The following is a 24,173-nucleotide window of genomic DNA, read 5'->3' as shown; positions in this document are numbered from 1 at the left end:
CCCCTGTCATCTATATGGCACTTGCAACATGAATCCCTTGTAATGATGGGAACCCTTCCTGACCACCCCAACATTTCCCCGTTCAGTTAATACTTTAGCTAACAAATCATAATCATTTTCTTGGAGAACATCCCTACACCCACCTTTAACCACAGTCTCAATATGGGCATAACCCTATGCTGAATAAACCCATCTCGCCCCCACCATTCCTACAATCTACCCGCTGCTACACACAAGCATGCCAGTTTGGTAGGGCACAAGACAGCTTCAGTTTGAGTACCCATGTGGGATGAAGTGCTGGTGACCGTAGCCTAGGATAAGGAGGGTTAAAGTTATCATAACAGCAGCTTTTGGCATCTGTGCAGAACAGCATTGTGAAAGTATTTGGTAAAAACAGAAAAGAATTAGAAATAATACAAAAAGTACACATAAAAGAACTTCACAGTGAGTCTTAACCAAGAAGGTACTCCAAGAGAACAAAGAGTTGATCCACGACTTGTTGGTGATCCACCCTCAGTCTCCATGATCACTTTCATGGTACGCAAGGCAGCAATAGTTCTGGTGCTTTTGATGATGCTGCTGAAATGCAGTTCAATCTTCTCCTATGTTGCAATCGATCCTTATTCTCGATGTCAATCAATGTCTTTTTGTCCGTATAGCGTGATGAAAAGGACGCAAGGGGCACAGGGGACAAAGTGTGGCACAGAGGTAACTTCGGACATTGGACGAGAAATGTTGTTCAGGGATCATCAGGACAGGAACATGAAGTGTAGAGAGACTGTTGGGTGTCCTGACCCACGTTTAAGCTATCATGCTACAACATTTGGTGCTGTGGGCTTAGAAAATTCAAGATGGCGGAAAACCCACATGTGCGCCGAAATCCAGGAAAGCTGCGCAGTTTGTGCGCACACCAAAATGGTTGCCTCACTTGCCACCCACCAGTGTGAGAATGAAAGGCCGGGTTGCCATGAAGGAAATGGGTTGCCAAAGGAAAAACAGTAGCGCCGGTTAGCTTCAAAGCGCTTTAAAACCACCATTGGACTACCCGCACAGTAGTCTGAAACCATTGGGAATGGCAATGCTGATTGCCAAATGCAACCTAGAATTGTGGGGAATTCATTTCTTAAATCCCAAAAATGGGTGCAGTACCAGTACTCACCACTATCCAAAAGCCGGCGTTTTAAAACCACCCTGTGTTTCTCTGAAGGCAGGCTCAAAATGCCTATTTTCAAACATTGCAACATGTGCAAAATATTCACTGAACACCAGCAGACATTTGGCAGAATGAGGTTTTGTGTGCTTACAAAATCTGGGAAATGAAGAGCCCAAAACAATGCTTATAACAAAACTGCTATGGAGTCAGCAGTTTAAGTTGCACTGGATTTAAAGACACTAAAATCGAAAATGTTTAGATTAAATGAGTGACCTATGTTTGGTGTCACATGCCTTTGTAACTGTTGAAATGTCATAGTTTTGCACTTAGAATCAGCATTCTAGCTGCATGTGTAAAATTGCAAGTTAATTTAAAAAGCAACAAAAAACATGACAGTTAGCTGAAAGTCTGGCTTAAGGAACTTGATTCTGCCTGGCAACTACCCCCATCAGGAGTGAAACTTGAGTCACAACTGTGTTCCCAGGCCCATCTGCCTTTTGCTGGCCACACTAAGGATATGCCATCTATCTGATAATTGAATTACCTGTGCTCTACAGGAGCTCTGAACAAAGCCTGTCTTGACTCAGGCAAAGGTTTTATTACAGCGGTCGTAAAATGTGGCTTCCTCTTGGCAGAAGCTGGGAGGGGCACTGCCTGTGAGAGCAAGCTGGCTTGGCAGAACTGGATAAACCAGTATTTCCACCATGTGACCTGGGAAACCACACCCCTTTGTAGCCAGAATATTGTTTAGAAAAAGATGAATAACTCATGGTGCGGACATGTGAAAATTTTATAAATGATACCATAATTCTTGTGATTTTTCTGCCCACAGTTTAAGAGGTTTTTAGAACCGGTGGTATGTTCAGGGGGGTGTTAGCGGAAAAGTGGATATTACTCTAAATGTATGCATGTTAAAAATCTGAAACTTCATCAGTTAATGTCCATACTCCCTGCGCACATGTATGTAAAGTTGGGTCAATGTCAGAAATTGAAAAATCAGTTAAAAAGTCAATTATGTGCCATTTCTGAATGCAAGCTCTTAGAAACAGCAGATTTGGACAGAGACATGGCTAAATTCAGCCACACCATGTATATGTAATTTCAAACAACTGTGTAACTCTGAAATATGTATTTTGATCATATATAGATTTGGGTGCACAGACGACAGGGGAGGTTTTTCAAGAGATCATAAATGGATGACATCACTCTGACTCACAGTCCTTCCCCAATCAAGTGAGGAATGGAAATTTGACCAATGACAAGGGAGAGGGGCAAGTTTAGTTATGACCAACACACACACCCACTTGCAGAACATATAAATGGACCACTGAAACTTAGGTAGAGGCCTTCAATTCCATCTGCCGCTGGAAGCTCTGCCGGAAAAATCCATACTTACCTCCATCAAACTTCAAAGAGCCAACACTTAGACTCCAAGATAAACAGAGACTTCAGAACCTTAACCAGAAAGGCCACTGCCAGCAAGAGTATTTGTCAGCAGGCCTCAAAATATTTTTGCAACTGAACTCTTCAGACAGCCGGGCGCCGTCTGAATTTTGCCAAGAACTTTTGCAAGAACCCGGTGACAGAAATATCCAAAGAGAAGGCAGGACCCGACCCAGAGAACCGGTGCCTAGCAGAGACCAGGCCATTGTATCCAGATTGCTGACCCCGATGCTGTGAGCAGTTCCAGAGACCAGACGCTGTGCCCAGAGACCGTCCGAAGTCCAGACCTGTTGACCAGATCGTGACAAAGCCGCCTTCCTGTTTAAAATCTCTTGTGAGTACCGCCAAACTGTACCAAACCAAAGCTCTTAGTTTAAATTCATCTAATTCAATCTATTTAACCTAAGTAGAACTGCCTGATAGCTCCAAATCTGTCACCTGTCATTTCTAGTAAAATCTGTCACTTGTCATTTTGAGCTTTTAAAATTTCAAATCTGAAAAACGACCTTCACAAAATCGCTCATATCTCCGCGACCGTTTGTCTTAGAGACTTGCAATAACTTTCATCTGAAAGCTTAGAATCGTGGCTTTCCTACGAACCTAGAACCGCATTCCTACCCCCTATAGTTTTACCGCAATCGCGGAACACGCATCCGCGAATTTTACCGCGATTTGCAAATTTCTCCTCGTGTAAAGACAGCAGTTTTGCTTTTCCTTGCCAAAAACTTTGTTTACCTGCTAGTTACTACTAAAGCATTGTTAAGGTGATCCTGAATTCATAGAGAGTAGCTATCACTCACCCTGAACCTCTAGAGGGAATCAAAAGTATTTTAGCATACTTTTCACTGAATCGCCAGCACATATCAAAGCATTTTGCCTGTGTTTTAAACTTCTGTTGTCTAAGCTTGCTGGGGATTGAACTGAATTACATTGATTGCATTTCTGAGAACTGTGTGCTTTCCTCCCATTTCCTTGCATTGCATAAAGAGGGGGGGAGTGAATAGCCAGAGAAAAGTGATTACATTGTTTGGTTGAAATCATATTGAGTATTTTCTGTACTGCATTCATTGAATATTGCATCCACCTGAGCTTACATAAAGCATTCTGTACCACCTTCTTCTTTTGTTCCTATTCACCTGTGTGCTACCTTATCCATTTCATGTCAACTCCTTATTGATTATAGAGAAGCGTGTTGGTGCCAGATTCTCCGTTGTTAATCTTTATCATATCAGATTAAGTGTGCTATTCAATTATTAATTTATTATAAAGTGTGATCTATATATCTATTGTTTAAATTATCAAATAAACCTTTTAACTTGCAAAACAGAACTACTTCTCGGCTCAGTGGGGTCAGGTGGATTCCAAGAGAGGGGTGTTATATAGGGGTAGTCATCCAGAACGCATGAACTGGACATAAAGATATATCAATAAGGGTTTTCATTCAGTATTATAGACTAGGCGTTGACTTAGCTGTAGTGTTGAATTGAATCCTCTTACAAACTGGGGGCTCGGCCGGACATTTGGGTTAGAATACCACTTGTGCAGCTTAATACAGTGTGCTAACTGACGGGATACATACATCCGGTCGGATCACCACGCTGCATTACGCTGTGAAGCATTCCTCAAAAGGGACACTCCAAGAAAAGTTCTGTTCTGCAAAAATAAAATACTAACTTCTGTAAGTCAGGACAGAGACCAATCTCTAGAATGACGACCTTGGTAGATATGAAAATAGCCAGAGAGCACTTCTTACATAAACTATTTGTGAGAGGTGAATGGGCTGAGCAGGGCCAGGATGCCTGGTTGCAGGCCATCACGCGACAGGTCACTGAAACAGGGTCAGTCTTATGGAGAGATCAGGGTCCATTACATGTGGCCCTGAGTGAACTATATATGGCTCCTAAAGCCAAAGAGGAACACAATAAGATTGCCAGGATAGCAGCATACCTGTACCTATATATGGGAGACATGCAGGATAGATGTGCTGAAAGCCAAAATCTGGCAAATAGGCAACAGGTGGTGTTAGAGAAGGTCCAATCTGACCTGGTCTCTTCTGAGCAGAGGCTGCAGGGGAGCCAGGAGTCAGAAAATGACAGCAGGCAGTACATCATTAAAATAAAAGAGGATATGGGCATCCTACAACAGGAAAAGACAGACCAGGATACCAGATTTCTGGCCCTGCAGAAGGAGCACCAAGACAGTTTGGACTCCTTACTGCAGAATCAGAAAAAGTTGGAGCAACAGATCAATTTCAACAGGGCATGCGCGGAGCAGGTAGTCACCCTGCAAAGCCAGCTAGATAGAGAGAAAGAGGAGAGCAATAAACTGATTCTGAAAGACCTGGATACCCAGGCAGAGTTTGATCAGGAGCGCCAGAAAGCTGGTGCCTTCCAAAGGCAGAGGGACGACCTGGCGGCACAAATGCAGGCTCTTAGTCAGGAAAGAGACGCCATAGGCCAGGAAGTCTGCCATTTAAAAAGGAAAATGGAAGAAAATCACCTGGCCCTCCAGGGGCTGGGTGACCTCCAAAAAGAAAACCAGAACTTGTTAGAGCACACCAGAAGGGTGGAAGATGCTCTGGCAAGAAAGGAGCAGGCCAGTAGGGATGGGAATCAGGAGGTAACCCTCCTGCAGCAAAGACTGGCCCAGTGCTCCAGGACCAATCAGGAAGCACAGAGGGAAAATGAGGCTCTCTGCCAGCACAATGAGAGGCTCCAGCAACAGGTAGCGATGCAGGAGAAACTGATAGAGTCGAGTAAGGACTTAACAGGCTCTTGCATTGCAACAGGGAGCAGGGGCGGATAGAGATGAGGTTCGCTGGGAAATGGAAACTCCGGAGCATAACCTCAGGAGCCCTAGTACCAGAGGCCCTCATACCTCTCAGTCCCTGGACTCTGCCACCCCCATGTCCCCTGGCGCACACGAGCACAGGGCCACAGGGATGGCAGATTACTATCCAACCAGAAGCATGGGGCTCATAGGCCAGTACCACTCAGGAATGGAGGGGTGGGCATCCGGGTATGGGCACCCAAGTACAGTACAGTTCAATGGGGAACCCCAGGAGAGTAGGCCCATTAAGGGCATCCTGAAAACCTCTACCCAGTTAGGTCAGTGGAGGGGGTACCCATCAAATCCTGGCAGCAAGGAGGAATCTGAAGACTCCTCTGAACTGCGCAGGACACAGGAGACCAGGTCCCCACATTCTGCCAGCCATTCCCAGGCTCGCAGAATCCGGGAAAACCTGGAAGAACAGACGGGAACCTCTGGGAGCAGTGCCTCTGAGTTCGAGGACGAATGGACAAGGGTTACCCGAACCAAAAAGGCCAATAAGGCAAAAAGGGCCTTGCTTAAGGACCCCTTAAAGCAGATTAAGGCGATCAGGAGCGTCATCACGCCTTACCATAAGAACGCTAAGTATTCTGTTTGGGAGCACTTAGAGTTGTTTGAACAAATGATGGAGACTTTCCATTTGAAGGACAGCCAAAGCTGTATTCAATATGTAAAGTGGACCTTCTCCCCAGAATACTCCAGTTTCTTTGCGGGGCTGAAGGACCAAAATCATTTAAGATGGTCCACCTATAAGGCGGCCATCTTGAAACATTTTTCTGTTCACAGAAATCCTCAAGAGGCTTGCAAGGCAGCCTACAATTTGCAATGTGGGGAGGATCAGGCCCCACAAGAATTTGTGCAGGAGTTAAAGCGTGCTTTTGCACAGACCACAAGAAGGGTGCGCACGGATAGCAGGGAATTTATTAATACGTTTTTCCATGCCTTGCCCAAATATATCATGACCCAGCTCGTGAGGGATTTTCACGAGAAAAGATCTTTAGACTGGGTCATTGAACAGGCTACCCAGATCTATGAGGTGCAGAAACCGATAGATAGCAAAAGTAATGCCCAGAAAAACCCCAAAGCCAACAGCACCCCTGCTGCTGCCAAGGTGGCAGAGGTAAAGGTCACCCCCGTTTTGGATTTGGAGATGGGGGGGCCTAAAAACCTACCTGCACCTAATAATGCTAGGCCCAGGAGGTCCTCGGGTCAGTCACAGACAGGGAGCCAAGGAGGCAGCCCCACAAATGGGGTCCCTCGCTCTCCTGATTATGTAAGTCCCCGTTACAAGGGAAATCGACCCATCCTGGGTTATGTGTGGACTCCTCCAGCCCAAGGGGGGGGATCCAGCCAAGCACCTAACCCAGGGAACTTCCCTCCAAACTTCCCACCGGAGGGCAGAAACTCTCCAAATCCTGGGCAGAACTTTTTCCCCAGGTATCCACCCAACTTTCAGCCCCAAAACCATCCATCCTTCTTTCCCCAATTCCCTGAGCCCAGACCACTGAATCCGGGAGAGGGGAGGCCAAGGGTGGAGGGGTACCCAAATCTTCCCAACCCGGGGTATTACCAGAGGAGGGATAGCTACCCTTCCCGGGATCAGCCCAGGGGAGAAAACAGGGCCCCGTATCAGCCTGAGCGGGTTTCCCAGTTAGAGCGCCAGGTTCAAAACATGGCGCGGGATCTGGGTCACATACTGAGGGCTCAGCAGAACCCTCAGATCGGCATGCCGGCGCAGAACGCACCCAACTCTGGACCTGGTGCTCCAGAACAATGACGGGGGCAGCACCCCGATAACTCACCGGTTCCCAGGGAGGAGGCACAAAGGGAAGGGGGGTGTAAAGCCTTGGAGGAAGCTTCCTTCCTCACTTGTAAACAGCCCCTGGAAACCCAGGAACCGGAAACAAAATCTCTTGCCCCTGAAAGTCTGCCTCCTAAGGAGCAGAGGGAGGTAGGAGAAACAAAAGACCCAAACAGACTCAGTTTGAGGAGGAGGTACAGATCTTCCAATTTGAGGGAGAGGGATCCTCAGAGGATCCTGGGAAAAGGATCTTCTCCTTCAGAGAGGGGGGAACTCCTCCCAAAGAAAAATGGGTCCCTAGGGATGCAAATCCAGACTGGGGAGATGTGGAGACTGAGCTACCGCCGCCCACCATCTCATCCCAGAACCAACAGCAAGAAAATCCCCTGGTTCAGACCCACCCTGGGGACTGCCTCCAAAAAGGGGGGGGCGGCCCAGAACCGGAACCAGGGGAACCCACAATGGCTCTGATCTCCAGTTGCCAAATTTTTCTTTCAGATTCCCAAGGCTCTCCACAGAATTCTGCCCAAATCTCTTCTCTTGCAATGTCCAAAACCAGAAAATTAGCCCACCAGTTGTCCAAAAATGTACATTATCTGTGCCCCCTTGAGGAGAAGGAGGGAAGATATTATGCCCCGGTACAAGTACAGGGGCAGGGTACAATCTCGGCACTGGTGGACACTGGATCTCAAGCTACCCTTCTGTCCAGAAGGGCCTTTGACGAACTGAATGCAGGAAGGGGAGGGAATTACCAAATTCCTCTCACCTCACTTCCTGGACAACTCCAGAACTTTGACGGGAAGGAAATTCCCGTCGAGGGGACGGCAGATTTGGACATTAAAATTGGGCGACACAAGTTGAAACACCCGGTCATAGTTGTGACCCCAGAGGGCACCCCTTGTTTACTAGGGAATGACCTCCTGAGAAGGTTGTCACCCCTAATAGATTGCGTAAACAAGGTCCTCTGGACCCAGACTAGCCGACCAATAAAATTAAAACAGAGTGTCAACCATGTTAGTTTAAACGGCACCTGCCACATGGTTGGACAAAAATCTGACCAAGTAGAATTTCACTTCCAGAACAACCAGATTCCAGACGTGACAGTAATAGCAGTAGGACAACAGACTGGTGATGGGGGGTCCTCTCTATTTCTGAAAATCAACCTTCCTCCCAGTTTAAAGTGGTATTCCACGCTGGAAGGAAACACTCTGAAGTTCTATACTAATCCACAATCAGAAACTCCCACTCCTATAGTCCAGAAAGATGTGAAATCAGCTCAGAGCCTGGCTGATATTCAGCAAATTGGAGAGCAGTTGTTCATCCCTGTTCAGTTAAATGATGGGAAGGACTCTGTTCTCGCTCGAGTGTGTGTGAACAACGGTAAGAGCTTCATCAGCGAAGCCATGTTTCGCCAACTCCCAAAAGATCCAGCCATTTCCACCTTCAAACTGATAGACAAATGGGAAATGGACCTGGAAGCACCTAATTCCAAACATCTCCTGCCAAGCAGGTGTATGCTCAAAATCTCCATTGGCAACAAGAGCATAGTCCATAATTGTTGGGTCGTGCGAGACGTCCCTGCCGCCTTTTACTTAGGCAGTGACATTCTCAATCGCTTTGCCATTAGTTTGGACCTAATAAACTTCAAAGCTTGGTCCCGATTAGCGGATAATCCCATGAGCTTTGATGATCCAGAAAAAGCATTTAGGTCAGCTCAATTGCTACCTTATGCAGTTGAAATTCAGGTTAAAGAGGAAGTCACCATCCTAGAAAGGACCCGACAATTCTCCCTGGAAGTGAAAGTCAAAAGGGGACAAGAGTTGAAAAACCCTGATGCTTATATACATCTAAATGCTTCTCTCCAACAGCAAGGGTTGGGGGTAAACCCAACTCCATTAGTCAACATAGAACATGACACCATTCCAATAGAGGTGGATAACAGCGACTTAAAGAGTATTACTCTAGCCGCAGGCACCATTATTGGAATGGCGGTTGATGACCGACATTTTTCCATAGACTTAGGTAATGAACTGTTAGGGCCAATCCCCAAGGACTGCTTTGACAGTGACAGTGATGACAATACAACACCAGACAGGATTTTAACCCGGCATGGGGGGAACTTCCTGGTGTACACTTCTTGCCCTTATGGTAAGGAAGATGTGACTTGTGACTTCAGGAGGGATGAGGTGATTTTCCAAGTCCATGAGGGCTGCCTTTCCCACCTGAAGCCTCCGGTCCAAATCAGCACTCTGACCAGGGACTTCTCCACCCAGCTGGAGGAGGCCGCTGAAATAGCCAAACCAGAAGTCTTTCCAGGCTTCAGGCAGATGGTGGAAGAGAGAGTCAACCTAGCTGATGCCTGTGTGACTCTGGAACAAAAGCAAAAGTTGAAACAAGTTTTCTTGGATTTCCAAGATCTCTTTGCGGTAGACTCATATGACTGTGGTTGCACTGATATCCACACCACAACAATCCCCACAGACCCTGGCATGACTCCAGTGTTTGTGAAGCAATATCGCTTGCCTCTCGCATCCATGGAGTCCCTTACTGAAATAATTAAGAACCTTGAGTCCCGGGAAATAATCCGTCCAGTCCACAGCACCTTCAATAATCCGGTGCTGGGAATATTGAAGCCAAACGGCCAGTGGAGACTCTGTGCTGACCTTAGGGAGCTCAACAATTGGGTCCATACTTCCCGATGGCCTCTTCCCTACATTGACCAAGGGCTGGCCCAGATTCAGGGGTCACAGGTATTCACTGCAATAGACCTGACCAATGGATACTGGACTGTGCCTGTCAGTAGGGAGGACCAATACAAGCTGGCTTTTACCTTTGGGGGCCAGCAGTACACATGGACCCGGACTCCCTTCGGATACCTTAACTCCGGCAATGAATTCAACATTTTCCTACATAAGGCCATGCCCGACCTGGGTGCGAGGGGTAACCTGGCTTATGTAGATGATGTCCTCATCAAAAGTTCATCTTTGGAGGAACACATAGCGGAGATCTGTTATGTTCTGACCCAGTTGAGGGCCGCCGGAGCAAAACTTTCCTTTCAGAAAGCACAGTGGTGTAGAACCCGTGTTAATTTCTTGGGGCATGAGATTACTCCTCAGGGTCTCTGTCCCCAGGAAAAGAAAGTGGAAGCACTTCAGAAACTGAAAGACCCCACAACTCTGCGAGAACTAAGGAGCCTCCTTGGACTGACTAATTACAGCAGGAAGTTCATTGAGGGCTACGCAGAGATCACCAGACCCCTGATTCATCTCCTGAAGGGGGGGGTCAAGTGGGAATGGGGTCCAGAACAAGCCGAGGCAGTAAAACAACTCAAGAGAAGCCTCTCACAAGCGCCTTGCCTAGCTTACCCTGTCAGAAACAAGGAGTTCTTCCTGGAGACAGGGTTCTCTAATACGTGCTTGACGGCAGTATTATACCAAAAGCATGACAAGGTCAATAAAGTAATCTCCTATGCGAGCAAAACTTTATCCTCTGTGGAGGAAAAATTCAACGATTGTGAGAAGGCACTCCTGGCAACGGTGTGGGCATTGAAGAATTACCGCCCGTTTATCCAGGGGGAACACATCATAGTGGAGACTCCACACCAGCCTCTGCAATATCTCCAAAGTGACAGAATCCGGGCCGGAAATGTGAGTAATTCCCGAATTACTTCCTGGATTCTGTCAATGCAAGGCTTTCCTGTGGAGGTCCGATATGGCCAAAACAAGAAGAGTCCCCTCGCGCAAGGTCTGGCTGACTTGCATGATTGTGCCAGAGAAAACTGTCTCGAGGACGAAAGTCTAAATATAAAGGACAACATGGAGGCATACCTTAATTCCCCCCACAAAGTCTTTGAAGAAGACAAGTGTGAGGGAATGCCCACTGTGTATGTGGATGGATGCTCTTACCATGTTGACAACAACGGGGAGAAAGAATTGGTGGCCGGCGTAGGGAATGCATGGGTGAATGAGTCCCCAGAACCCTCCGCTGGATACAAAATTGGTCCCCAAAGTAGTCAGGTGGCAGAATTGATGGCTGTGCATCAGGCCATCCTCACTGCTGTCCAGCATCAACTCCGCGAACTGGTCATAATCACAGATTCGGATTATGTACGGAACGGGTTCGTGGAGCACCTGGTTAATTGGAAAACCAGAGGCATGTTATGTGCTAACAACAAACCCTTGAAACATGGGAAGTTGATCCAAAACATTGATGATCTGGTCACCTCGAATGAGATGACCATCTATTGGAAAAAGATCAAGGGTCATTCCAAAGTAGAGGGACCAGACAAAACTGGAAATGACTTAGCTGATCAGCTGGCCAAAACCGGGGCCATCCAAGGGGATCTAATTGAGATTGAGTCCCTGTTGGGGGAAATCCAGGTCACTGCCATCACTAGGTCCCAGACAAATGCTCACAACGACCTTTCAATTGTACAATGGAGTAAGGAGACCCCTGATGCTGATTTGATTACCGCTCAGAAGGGGGATCCAATTATTGGTAAATTTTACCAGCACCTTGAGGACCCTGAGAACTTTCCCCTGACGGATACCGATTACAATGGGAAAGAGGACCTAAGAGTGTTGATGAAATGTCCAAAAATGTTCCGAATCCAAGACGGTTTGCTGGTAAGGAAATCCAAAGCTGGCCACGATCAGTGGGTGGTCCCTACCTCATTCCGAAGCCTGATGTTAAGTCACGCCCATGATGCGGCCACCGCCGGTCATAGGGGGTTTCACACAACATTGGAAATCTTAAGAGAGGTTGCATACTGGCCACACATGGGGCAGGACCTCGACCAATACTTGAAGGGGTGTCTTGTGTGTGCACAATTTCAGCCATCATCCCTCACGCACCGGGCGCCTTTACAAAAGAGGGGAATGACACTCCCATGGTCAGATTTACAAATCGACTTTGTAGGCCCTGTGATTCGCTCGGCTAGGGGGAATAAGTACATGTTGACTGTGACATGCTTGTTTACCAAGTGGGTGGAATGTCTCCCAGCCCCAAATTGCAAGGCAGAAACTGCAGCTGCCTTGATGATTAACCACATCTTTTCCCGTTTTGGTCTACCTCAAAGGATTGAGTCAGACAGAGGTAGCCACTTCACCAGTGAAGTAATGACAAAGATGTGGGAGATATTGGGGGTCAAGAGAAATCTGCATATTGCTTATAGACCAGCTTCTTCTGGGGCAGTAGAGAGATATAACCGGACAATTGTGAGCATATTAAAGAAGTTTGTGGCAGATTCTGGGCCAAGTTGGGATATCCGATTACCTCTGGTCCTAATGGCCATCAGATCTACCCCTTCGTCTGCAACCAAAATGTCACCATTTGAGTTGATGACTGGACGCAAGAAGGTGCTTCCGCAGCATTTGCTCTACAGGACCCAAGAGCAGACACTGATAAATGCCTCCACAACTCATGAGTATGTGGAGAATTTAAGGAAACACCTTCAACATGCTTTTGCTTATGCTCAGCGGAATCTAGAAAGATCGGCTGATAGCATGAAGACCCACTATGACCTGAAGACTTCCAGGAAGGAATATCAGGTGGGGGACCGGGTCTATCTATACAACTTCCAAAGGAACCAGGCCAAGCAGCGCAAATTTTTGCCTACATGGAAGGGACCCTTGGAGATCATCGACAAGATCTCCCCTGTGGCCTACAAAATCCACATCCCCAAAGGTCCTTTGGCAGCGGGGGAAGACAAGTGGGTACACATAAACCAGTTGAAGTGTTGCCATCCCAGGCACGCTCTGCAACAACTGGAGGAATCCTCTGGAATCCTAGCGGGTACTGTCTCAGACTAATTCTGTTCCAATCATAAAACATACCACATCTAGTCTCTAAAATATTGTGATTTGCATGAAACTGTCTCTTAGTTATAATGTTTTTTTTTCAAAATAAGAATGTAATGTTTCGTTATGATGAAATGCATATGCTGCCCCACTATCTCAACAGTGGTGGAAAAACGTCTATGAGTAGGTATTGCCGCTCTTCCTTTGTCGTCCTAGGAGAAAGAAAACCTGAAGACGGGCCAAGGAGGACGATCCGGAGACCGGGAACGAAGATCCAATGGGCCCAGTGGACCGCCCAATACTCCCATCAGGACTGGCGAGGAGAACCGATCGATCAGTACCGGATGGAGAAGAAGATGCTGAACTGTGCCATCTACAGAAGAGGAAGAAGATTATGCGGACAGACCGGTGCGTGGGTCAAAACCCTTGTGCACCCGACTCCCCATCGACTCAAATTCAAAGTGCAGTCGCGTGGGGGGGGCTTGTTGGGTGTCCTGACCCACGTTTAAGCTATCATGCTACAACATTTGGTGCTGTGGGCTTAGAAAATTCAAGATGGCGGAAAACCCACATGTGCGCCGAAATCCAGGAAAGCTGCGCAGTTTGTGCGCACACCAAAATGGTTGCCTCACTTGCCACCCACCAGTGTGAGAATGAAAGGCCGGGTTGCCATGAGGGAAATGGGTTGCCAAAGGAAAAACAGTAGCGCCGGTTAGCTTCAAAGCGCTTTAAAACCACCATTGGACTACCCGCACAGTAGTCTGAAACCATTGGGAATGGCAATGCTGATTGCCAAATGCAACCTAGAATTGTGGGGAATTCATTTCTTAAATCCCAAAAATGGGTGCAGTACCAGTACTCACCACTATCCAAAAGCCGGCGTTTTAAAACCACCCTGTGTTTCTCTGAAGGCAGGCTCAAAATGCCTATTTTCAAACATTGCAACATGTGCAAAATATTCACTGAACACCAGCAGACATTTGGCAGAATGAGGTTTTGTGTGCTTACAAAATCTGGGAAATGAAGAGCCCAAAACAATGCTTATAACAAAACTGCTATGGAGTCAGCAGTTTAAGTTGCACTGGATTTAAAGACACTAAAATCGAAAATGTTTAGATTAAATGAGTGACCTATGTTTGGTGTCACATGCCTTTGTAACTGTTGAAATGTCATAGTTTTGCACTTAGAATCAGCATTCTAGCTGCATGTGTAAAATTGCAAGTTAATTTAAAAAGCAACAAAAAACATGACAGTTAGCTGAAAGTCTGGCTTAAGGAACTTGATTCTGCCTGGCAACTACCCCCATCAGGAGTGAAACTTGAGTCACAACTGTGTTCCCAGGCCCATCTGCCTTTTGCTGGCCACACTAAGGATATGCCATCTATCTGATAATTGAATTACCTGTGCTCTACAGGAGCTCTGAACAAAGCCTGTCTTGACTCAGGCAAAGGTTTTATTACAGCGGTCGTAAAATGTAGCTTCCTCTTGGCAGAAGCTGGGAGGGGCACTGCCTGTGAGAGCAAGCTGGCTTGGCAGAACTGGATAAACCAGTATTTCCACCATGTGACCTGGGAAACCACACCCCTTTGTAGCCAGAATATTGTTTAGAAAAAGATGAATAACTCATGGTGCGGACATGTGAACATTTTATAAATGATACCATAATTTTTGTGATTTTTCTGCCCACAGTTTAAGAGGTTTTTAGAACCGGTGGTATGTTCAGGGGGGTGTTAGTGGATATTACTCTAAATGTATGCATGTTAAAAATCTGAAACTTCATCAGTTAATGTCCATACTCCCTGCGCACATGTATGTAAAGTTGGGTCAATGTCAGAAATTGAAAAATCAGTTAAAAAGTCAATTATGTGCCATTTCTGAATGCAAGCTCTTAGAAACAGCAGATTTGGACAGAGACATGGCTAAATTCAGCCACACCATGTATATGTAATTTCAAACAACTGTGTAACTCTGAAATATGTATTTTGATCATATATAGATTTGGGTGCACAGATGACAGGGGAGGTTTTTCAAGAGATCATAAATGGATGACATCACTCTGACTCACAGTCCTTCCCCAATCAAGTGAGGAATGGAAATTTGACCAATGACAAGGGAGAGGGGCAAGTTTAGTTATGACCAACACACACACCCACTTGCAGAACATATAAATGGACCACTGAAACTTAGGTAGAGGCCTTCAATTCCATCTGCCGCTGGAAGCTCTGCCGGAAAAATCCATACTTACCTCCATCAAACTTCAAAGAGCCAACACTTAGACTCCAAGGTAAACAGAGACTTCAGAACCTTAACCAGAAAGGCCACTGCCAGCAAGAGTATTTGTCAGCAGGCCTCAAAATATTTTTGCAACTGAACTCTTCAGACAGCCGGGCGCCGTCTGAATTTTGCCAAGAACTTTTGCAAGAACCCGGTGACAGAAATATCCAAAGAGAAGGCAGGACCCGACCCAGAGAACCGGTGCCTAGCAGAGACCAGGCCATTGTATCCAGATTGCTGACCCCGATGCTGTGAGCAGTTCCAGAGACCAGACGCTGTGCCCAGAGACCGTCCGAAGTCCAGACCTGTTGACCAGATCGTGACAAAGCCGCCTTCCTGTTTAAAATCTCTTGTGAGTACCGCCAAACTGTACCAAACCAAAGCTCTTAGTTTAAATTCATCTAATTCAATCTATTTAACCTAAGTAGAACTGCCTGATAGCTCCAAATCTGTCACCTGTCATTTCTAGTAAAATCTGTCACTTGTCATTTTGAGCTTTTAAAATTTCAAATCTGAAAAACGACCTTCACAAAATCGCTCATATCTCCGCGACCGTTTGTCTTAGAGACTTGCAATAACTTTCATCTGAAAGCTTAGAATCGTGGCTTTCCTACGAACCTAGAACCGCATTCCTACCCCCTATAGTTTTACCGCAATCGCGGAACACGCATCCGCGAATTTTACCGCGATTTGCAAATTTCTCCTCGTGTAAAGACAGCAGTTTTGCTTTTCCTTGCCAAAAACTTTGTTTACCTGCTAGTTACTACTAAAGCATTGTTAAGGTGATCCTGAATTCATAGAGAGTAGCTATCACTCACCCTGAACCTCTAGAGGGAATCAAAAGTATTTTAGCATACTTTTCACTGAATCGCCAGCACATATCAAAGCATTTTGCCTGTGTTTTAAACTTCTGTTGTCTAAGCTTGCTGGGGATTGAACTGAATTACATTGATTGCATTTCTGAGAACTGTGTGCTTTCCTCCCATTTCCTTGCATTGCATAAAGAGGGGGGGAGTGAATAGCCAGAGAAAAGTGATTACATTGTTTGGTTGAAATCATATTGAGTATTTTCTGTACTGCATTCATTGAATATTGCATCCACCTGAGTTTACATAAAGCATTCTGTACCACCTTCTTCTTTTGTTCCTATTCACCTGTGTGCTACCTTATCCATTTCATGTCAACTCCTTATTGATTATAGAGAAGCGTGTTGGTGCCAGATTCTCCGTTGTTAATCTTTATCATATCAGATTAAGTGTGCTATTCAATTATTAATTTATTATAAAGTGTGATCTATATATCTATTGTTTAAATTATCAAATAAACCTTTTAACTTGCAAAACAGAACTACTTCTCGGCTCAGTGGGGTCAGGGGGATTCCAAGAGAGGGGTGTTATATAGGGGTAGTCATCCAGAACGCATGAACTGGACATAAAGATATATCAATAAGGGTTTTCATTCAGTATTATAGACTAGGCGTTGACTTAGCTGTAGTGTTGAATTGAATCCTCTTACAAGACTACACACACCTAGCCAGGTCTGGAGGCAACTGCCTGTATAAATTTGATCCGCAAGTCCAGAAATTATCCAAAAGAGAAGCCGTACCTCTAGCCAGTTCTGTGATGCATAGCGTGTAACTGCAGTTCCAATTTGTGCTAATGGACACTGTGCCCTTGCCCTTATAACTCAGAGAAAAATGGGTAAGTGTTTTGTCTTAACAGTTTTTTTCTGGCTTCTTGAGCCACGTCAGATACTGCAATTTATTTCTCCATATTGTCCCACACTCTTGATTAATTTGTGCCACCCCTTCTTCTGAGAATCCCCCCATTCCTCTAGCTCTGCAACTCTTGAGCCCTTGCTCCCATCAATTAAAAAAAAAATAGCTCCTTCCAAGGTGAATTGAACTCTTTGAACACACCTAACATTGTGTTTTCTGTTCTCTCGCATCTGAACATTCCTCATCACATGGTATGATTGATGCCGTATTTGTCTTCCCTTTAAACTGCCCATGAACCCTGCACAGGGCTAGGTACACCAGGCATAGCGCATCCGCTACCTCTACCTCAATCAGTGTAAATACCCTGGGAATGCCAACATGGGGGATGAGATAGAAGATGTAGAAGTATCCTGTGGATCTCTCTCTCTCCACGCTCCCCATATGGCAATACCATATGTGATCCACTGCAAAACCATGTCCATTCATTGTAGGATCTAATTCATCATTGTTGTTATCTAGTTATCTAAATGAATATTATTGCCATTTCTTCTCACTCTAAGGGCCTCATCACGAGTTGGGATGTAGCCCCTAAATGTGGCGGTAACAGTGTTATTGCCACATTTATCGCTCCGCCCAATCTCTACTCTGACGTGTTTACCCCCAGCTCAGAGCTGGGGGTAAATTTACAATTTTTGGCAAAATTACCACTGGCGGTGTTAACATATGCTAATTGCACCAGAAATTCTCCATTGGGTCCAAGGGACACAAAAGGGAAAGAGGAATAACATTAAGCACCCAACCTGTGATCCGACAGTAATACCACGGGACGGGTGGGCACTAACTCAAATAAAGTAGGGCAGTATCCCAGTCGGGATACTGCCCAAGTCGTGATGAGGCCCTTAGTATTTTCTCCTTGGACCTCATAAACCTAGACAATTTAAAATTTCCCCTGTTTATACTTTTTGCCATCTTCAGACATGATGCCCCTGGACTTAGTAAACCACAAAAACTTTAATTTTTACACTATGTACAATCATAGACATGATTTTCCTTATACAAAAACATTATTTAAAATACAAATCTCTATTCATATCCAACTGAAAAGATTGCTGAATTCCTAGGGCATAAGTAACTTCTATGCCTGCTACTGTGCAGGTGGAGGGCTGACAGTATCCCTTTTGTGTATCCCCCAGGTGGATCCAACTCTTGTTGCACTCCACGTTGACGGCAGCAGGAGCTGCGCAGATCACTGTGCATGGCCCATGGAAACGATGTTGATTCCAGCGTAGATGAGGTCCCTCAGGAGATGATGTGACTTTTGCTGATCATCGGTAGTCTTGACATTTTCTACTGTCTGTTGGTGAGAAGGCACAACCACTGAAAATATGATCTTAACACTTTTCGTACACAGGGACCAACCTCAAGCCACCGTGACAATGGACAAGCCATAACAATTAGATATCTGCAGTTACTGCACCTCATTATCATGTCCAAAAAGTTGATGTGGAGCTCCTTGAATGGACCAGAGGATCTGGGCAAGACCCCCCTCACCAAAATCATGGTAGTTTCAGGTGTTACCTCCTCGCACAATACACAATTCCCTAGCAATCTACTTACCAGCTCTTGTAGGTTAGGGTTGAAAAAGTCTGCATGGAGCTCTGCTGTGATTTGTCGTTCAGATGTATGCGACGGCTAATGTAGTTTCTTAAGACCCAAAAGAAGCAGCTCTACAGGCATTAATGATTTCCCTGTCACTTCCCGTCTCCAAAGCAAATCTGTGGATGAGAGAACATATCTTCTATTTGTTTAGAGTTCCTGTTCCTATCTAGGTGCTTTTCATTGAAATTCTATTATCTGAAGCACCGGAACTGCTGTGAACTGGGCTGGGGTCATGGCTTCCTTTTTCTGTGAATCTGTGAAAGGAAAACATGCTGCTTCCTTCCTCTCCTTGTTTGCAGCATCATTTTTGCTGCCCAGGTTAACACTTACATTAGCTGGGGTAGCAGCACAGCATGCTGGACAGGGGGCCATCAGACCTCCTAAACTCTCTTCTCTGCCACCTGGATAACTCAGAGTGGACAGTGGAGGTGATGCATGCGAGTCAGAATACACAGTGAATTTCTGATGTCTGGGACCCAAATCAACAAAACCAATACCCCAGAAAGAAAATATGCTGCATGTACAGAAACCACCTTAATCATGCCTGTTGGTACAGTAGGTCTGAAAATGCTCTGCTTCCCTTACCGGATACAACCATTGGGTAAACCATGCACTACCTTCATCCGTGAAGGTATTCAACATGCACAACTTTCTCACGATGTCCCTATCGAAAGGATTTGCTGGGGTGTCCATACAATATAACAAAGGGTCTGATAAATATTGATTACCCACCTTGATATGAAAATCTTCAGTATAAGGAACTGAAAGGATAGCCCCAGAGAATCCCTGTATATCTATTGTTTTGGTCACTTACCTGCACATCTATCTGGGGTTCCTCTTCTGGATAGGTAGTAACAGACAGGACTGGACACATCTGGGACCTCTCTGGGCTGTCCTACCCCTGGTACATATAAGGACCTGGGATAGGAAAAGGCTTTCCCCCAAAAACACTTGCTCCAGTGTAGTGTGCAACTGTTCCTTGGGAGAAAGGAGTCATGTCCCATGTCTGCACCGATGCTTGTGATGGCATGATCAGTGGCATACCAAAGGTCTGTGCAGACTCAGTCACTGGGTTCTATTCAACCCGTGCCCGCTGCGATTGCACAGATCCCGTGGGGCATATGGCAGGGTTGGGACCTGCATCTGCTGAGCTCCCATGTAAAAGTGCTGCAGCCTTTCATGACAATCCCGTAACATGTGTTCCACCCTTCCACATGACCAACACTGAATCCCATAAAATCCTCACAAATTTTTTCCTGTTGGCCCATTAAACCGGGAACAAGTTCCTCCGTATCCAAAAAATTACCCACTTCCCTGTGGAAATCCTCCCCTACACCTCAGAAACCCCCTCATCGGCCGTTGACCAGGGAAATATCTGTCCATCCAGCCCTGTGTCATACCCTGTTCTCTGTGTCCCTGTTGTCGTGATTGCCCCTACTGTCCCTCTATAGGATTCATGATTACTTCCCCTTCTAGACAATATTTGCCAATTTCTTTTGAACAAGCTTAGCCTCTGCTTTTGTACATGCTCTGCATTCTCCCTCTCATTTTGGTTTCTTGTCATGCAAAAATGCATGATGTGCGCCCAAATTTCCAGCCAATTCTTGGCCTGCATCCCTATCACTTTATCTAAATTGTTTTGGAATTCTTGAAGTCCATGCTTCAACATGCGGTAAAAAAATTACCACATTCTTGTCCCATGCTTCTCCTGTTTCTGCCCTCCATATCTGCTGAATTAACTGGATGTGTGTGGCAGGATCGTCATTCAATTTCATTGTCTTAGCTAAAATTTAATTACTATCAGGCGTATCAGGATACATAATCCACAAGGCCCCCCATACCTGTCCCCTAAGATTATGAAAAGCTGCTCCATTATGGATATGTGTATCCAACTGAACTCCTGGATCCTGTGATCTCTTCCAAAGCTCATCGGACTGCTCCCCAATTAGTGGGGTGAATAAGCTCTTCATGTCCCCTATGGCCAACATGACAATTACAGTGTGCTTCTCCAATGCATAAATCCAGTTCCCTGCCCCTGCAGTGAGTGAAGGGGTTGTCTCCAACAAGTTACTCTGGTTCATGTGTGACCACGGGACATAACACGCCCTTTTTCCTGGGACTTCCCCCATCTCTTCCCATATCACTTACTACAGCTATGCAAGTACCCGGGTGCCTCCTATGGTTCTATGGTGTGCTTTCTATTACTGCTGCTAGAGTGGGAGATAGGCTGACGTCACGCTGCTCTCCTTGCTCGACATCCCATTCCTCTCTTCTTCATTGTCTACTTTGGCTACTACATCCACTAACCCTTCTGCTAGCATGGAAACATGATCAGCACTACCATAGGGTGCTGTTTCCCAGCCTCCCTGATCAGACCCTGTACCCGTGGCAGCATCCTTGTTCTCCATATCCCCCTCAACCATTCTGATAAGCGAGTTGTCCAATCTAAAGAGAACCTGCCCATGTCTCCACCTTCCTTCTTCTAGATTCCTTTCCTGTCTTCTCACTTTCTCCCCCTCTTCATCTCTTTGCCACCATAGCAGCACTACCTCTTCCTCTGCTAGCCTTAGTGCTTTCTTCATTTTCTCCTGTTCTTGCACATCTACCACTATTCTCAGATTATACTCTATCCTAGCAGGAAGAGGCCTAACCTCTGCTTTCTCTCCCATTTTCAATCTTTTCTCTGCTCTTCTGACTAGCGGCCTCAGTCTTTCTCGCTCATCCACCCTTAATATATCTGTTAACCTAGCAGTCAATAGGGAGTTATCCCCTTCCCACTATCTGTTTTCACCCTCTCTGTAGCCCTAACCATTGAAGGAGTCATCCTTCCACGTTCTTCAAAATCCCAGTTCTTAGAAGTCGTAACTGATGAAGGTGTTACCTGTGTCCATCTTGCAACCACTGGAGTAGCCTCTGGTAGAAATGGTGGTACAAACTCAGGGTCTGTCTACCCCACTGCGGGCGATAGAGGATAGCACCCATATGGGGGCGGGGCAGAAGATATTCTTTCACCATCCTTTTTCAGCCCTTCCACCACAATTTCAACATTATGGTCCGTTTTGCCTTTTTTTCACACATCCTTCATAATTCCAGCTTTTTACCCTTACCCAATTCCTTAGTCGCACTTCACACTAATTCACCGTACTTGTCTGTACTGCAATGACCTCACTTCTCTATTTACTCCAATCACTCATAAACAGAAGACACCATCTTATAAAAAAAAAAAACACTCCACCGGCCAATATCTCTGAGATATCCACACCACTCAAGCATAGGAGGTGTGCAATGCTTTCCACTAAAGAAGCGCTGGTCTTGCTCTCTACATCACTAGTACAATTTTCTCTACTACAAAACGGACATTTCCTGACTACAGGTACATTCCCTTCACTACTTCAAATAACCAAGAAAATCACAGTGAGGGGCTCCGCCTGCATGACAAATACAAGAGACTGTCACTGTCTACTTCAGAAAGGTATCTATGGTTGGACTTACCCTAAGATACCACCCCACCTTCAGGTGAATGCACCAGCTAACCAGACAAGCAAGCTAAAACATATCAGGACAAGCCTTACACTGGGCATATGGGGTAAGGTATCCCCTCACACCTGTAAAATAACAAACTAGTTAAACAATATATATGTGGGACTTACAAAACAGAAAGGTTCAACCACTCTATCAGTAACATCCACTTTTCCAATCCTCACAACCTCAACTAATTTCACAACCCCACTCCAAGTCTATCCTTATCAAAACACCCTTAAATCAAAGAAACCAACCCTTTCCCTTATGTGCCAGGCTATTATTGAAGTCTATCCAAAAAGGACGAGTACTCGTCCTTGCCACTGAAGGGATTAACCCTATTTCCACCTTGCTTAACACTCCAAACATGCACTATCATGAACCTGAGGCGCTCCGATATGGTGCTTTGTCAATAAGGCTTGCACAGCTAGGCCTCAGCACTACGTCTCTGGGGAGCAGACAAATCTTTAACCAATACAGCATCCACAGACCTGTTTACAACATGCATGGAAGAGAGGTCCCTATCATGAGGTGCCACAGCTGAGATGTGTGGACAGAAGACTCCCAAAGTCTTGGAATGCCTGTTCCTATCTGGCTCATCAAATGTGTGGCTGAGCCTTCAATCACATCAACTCTAACAGGCCCAACACTTAAGAAGTGAGTTCTCGTTTGTACATAAAGCAAGTTTATTGTTCAAATCTATGAGGAGTGGTTAGATGGTTTTGAAGTGCCACACTAACTAACCCAAGTCTCAACAATACCACATCAATGCACAACTTTTATATTTTTTTTGCCACAGTTAAAGCACTCCCAAAATAATGTATTGCAATCTACCCCCCAAACATGATTGGACACATCCCTCTTCAAAGAAATTCCAGCTTTTCCTAATTCCTACGTTATCACTGACCAGCTTTATCTCAATAATTATCTTCAGATTATATTCATAACATATCTCTACTTATGATTCATCCATGGTAGGTCATGATGAAAACACATGGTTAAACATTCATATTGAAAACATTATTCATTACTAGCAATAACTGGCCTAAGCTGTTTCAATCCTAACTTGCCCATGGCTTGTATGGACATTTCCCACAATATAAGGAGGATGCGTGAACAATTTCCCTTTGTTCATGATGCTAGCTCATTTCCCAGGTCACTGTTCTATTGAGCTTTCCAAGCTGCAAGGTTCCCACTCCATTGTACAATTAGAAACTCCTAAATAGCTTTAAGAACCGGTTTACCCTGCATTGTACTACTGACCATAATAAATAACAAAAAATCCTTGGTCACAAGCTCAAACATCAGGAGATTATATTTACTAGGGTAGAATGCCAGAAAAATATGTGCTTTTCCCAACAAATTCACAAAGCGCTTCTTCATATATACATCCAATATCCTATTTTAATACAATGATCAGTCAGTACAATTATAGTAGATGTATATAATAAATCTGTCGTTTAAATATCCAAAATACACAGAATGTCCTTGAAGACACGGGTTTTGACTAGTAAGTCCTTAACAAGGCAAACCATTGGCTGAATTCTCTTTAATACAATCCTATGGTTCCAGTACTCCTCCATATTCAAGTAGTTAATGTGCTTTCCTAAAAGTCTTCTATGTCCAATGGTCCCATCTGGTCTCCCAAAAGTGCCTTTAAATGCACTATTCCATACTCAGTAGTCATTGAAATTTCTCACCACATCAAAGTGATTGTTAAAATATTATCTTTCAAAAGCAGGCTGGAGACAGATGCAGAATGGGTGCTCTTCAGAGGACACCCTGAGATACACTTTAGAACATCACTATTAGGTGCATGACATAAATAGAGTGCTGCGTGATGTTTCAACATACACTATTTGAACAATCACTTTGAGGTGGTCAGAAACATCATGATTACGGACTAGTGCATTTATTCATTTACATGCAATTTTGGGAGACCAGATGGGAAAATTGGATTTAGAAGACATTTAGGAAAAC

Source organism: Ambystoma mexicanum, chromosome 9 (genome assembly GCF_040938575.1).
Source record: "Ambystoma mexicanum isolate Mex_15411 chromosome 9, UKY_AmexF1_1, whole genome shotgun sequence".
Taxonomy (NCBI): Eukaryota; Metazoa; Chordata; class Amphibia; order Caudata; family Ambystomatidae; genus Ambystoma; species Ambystoma mexicanum.
The sequence above is the reverse complement of the archived record's forward strand: the minus strand, read 5'-3'. Positions refer to the sequence as shown.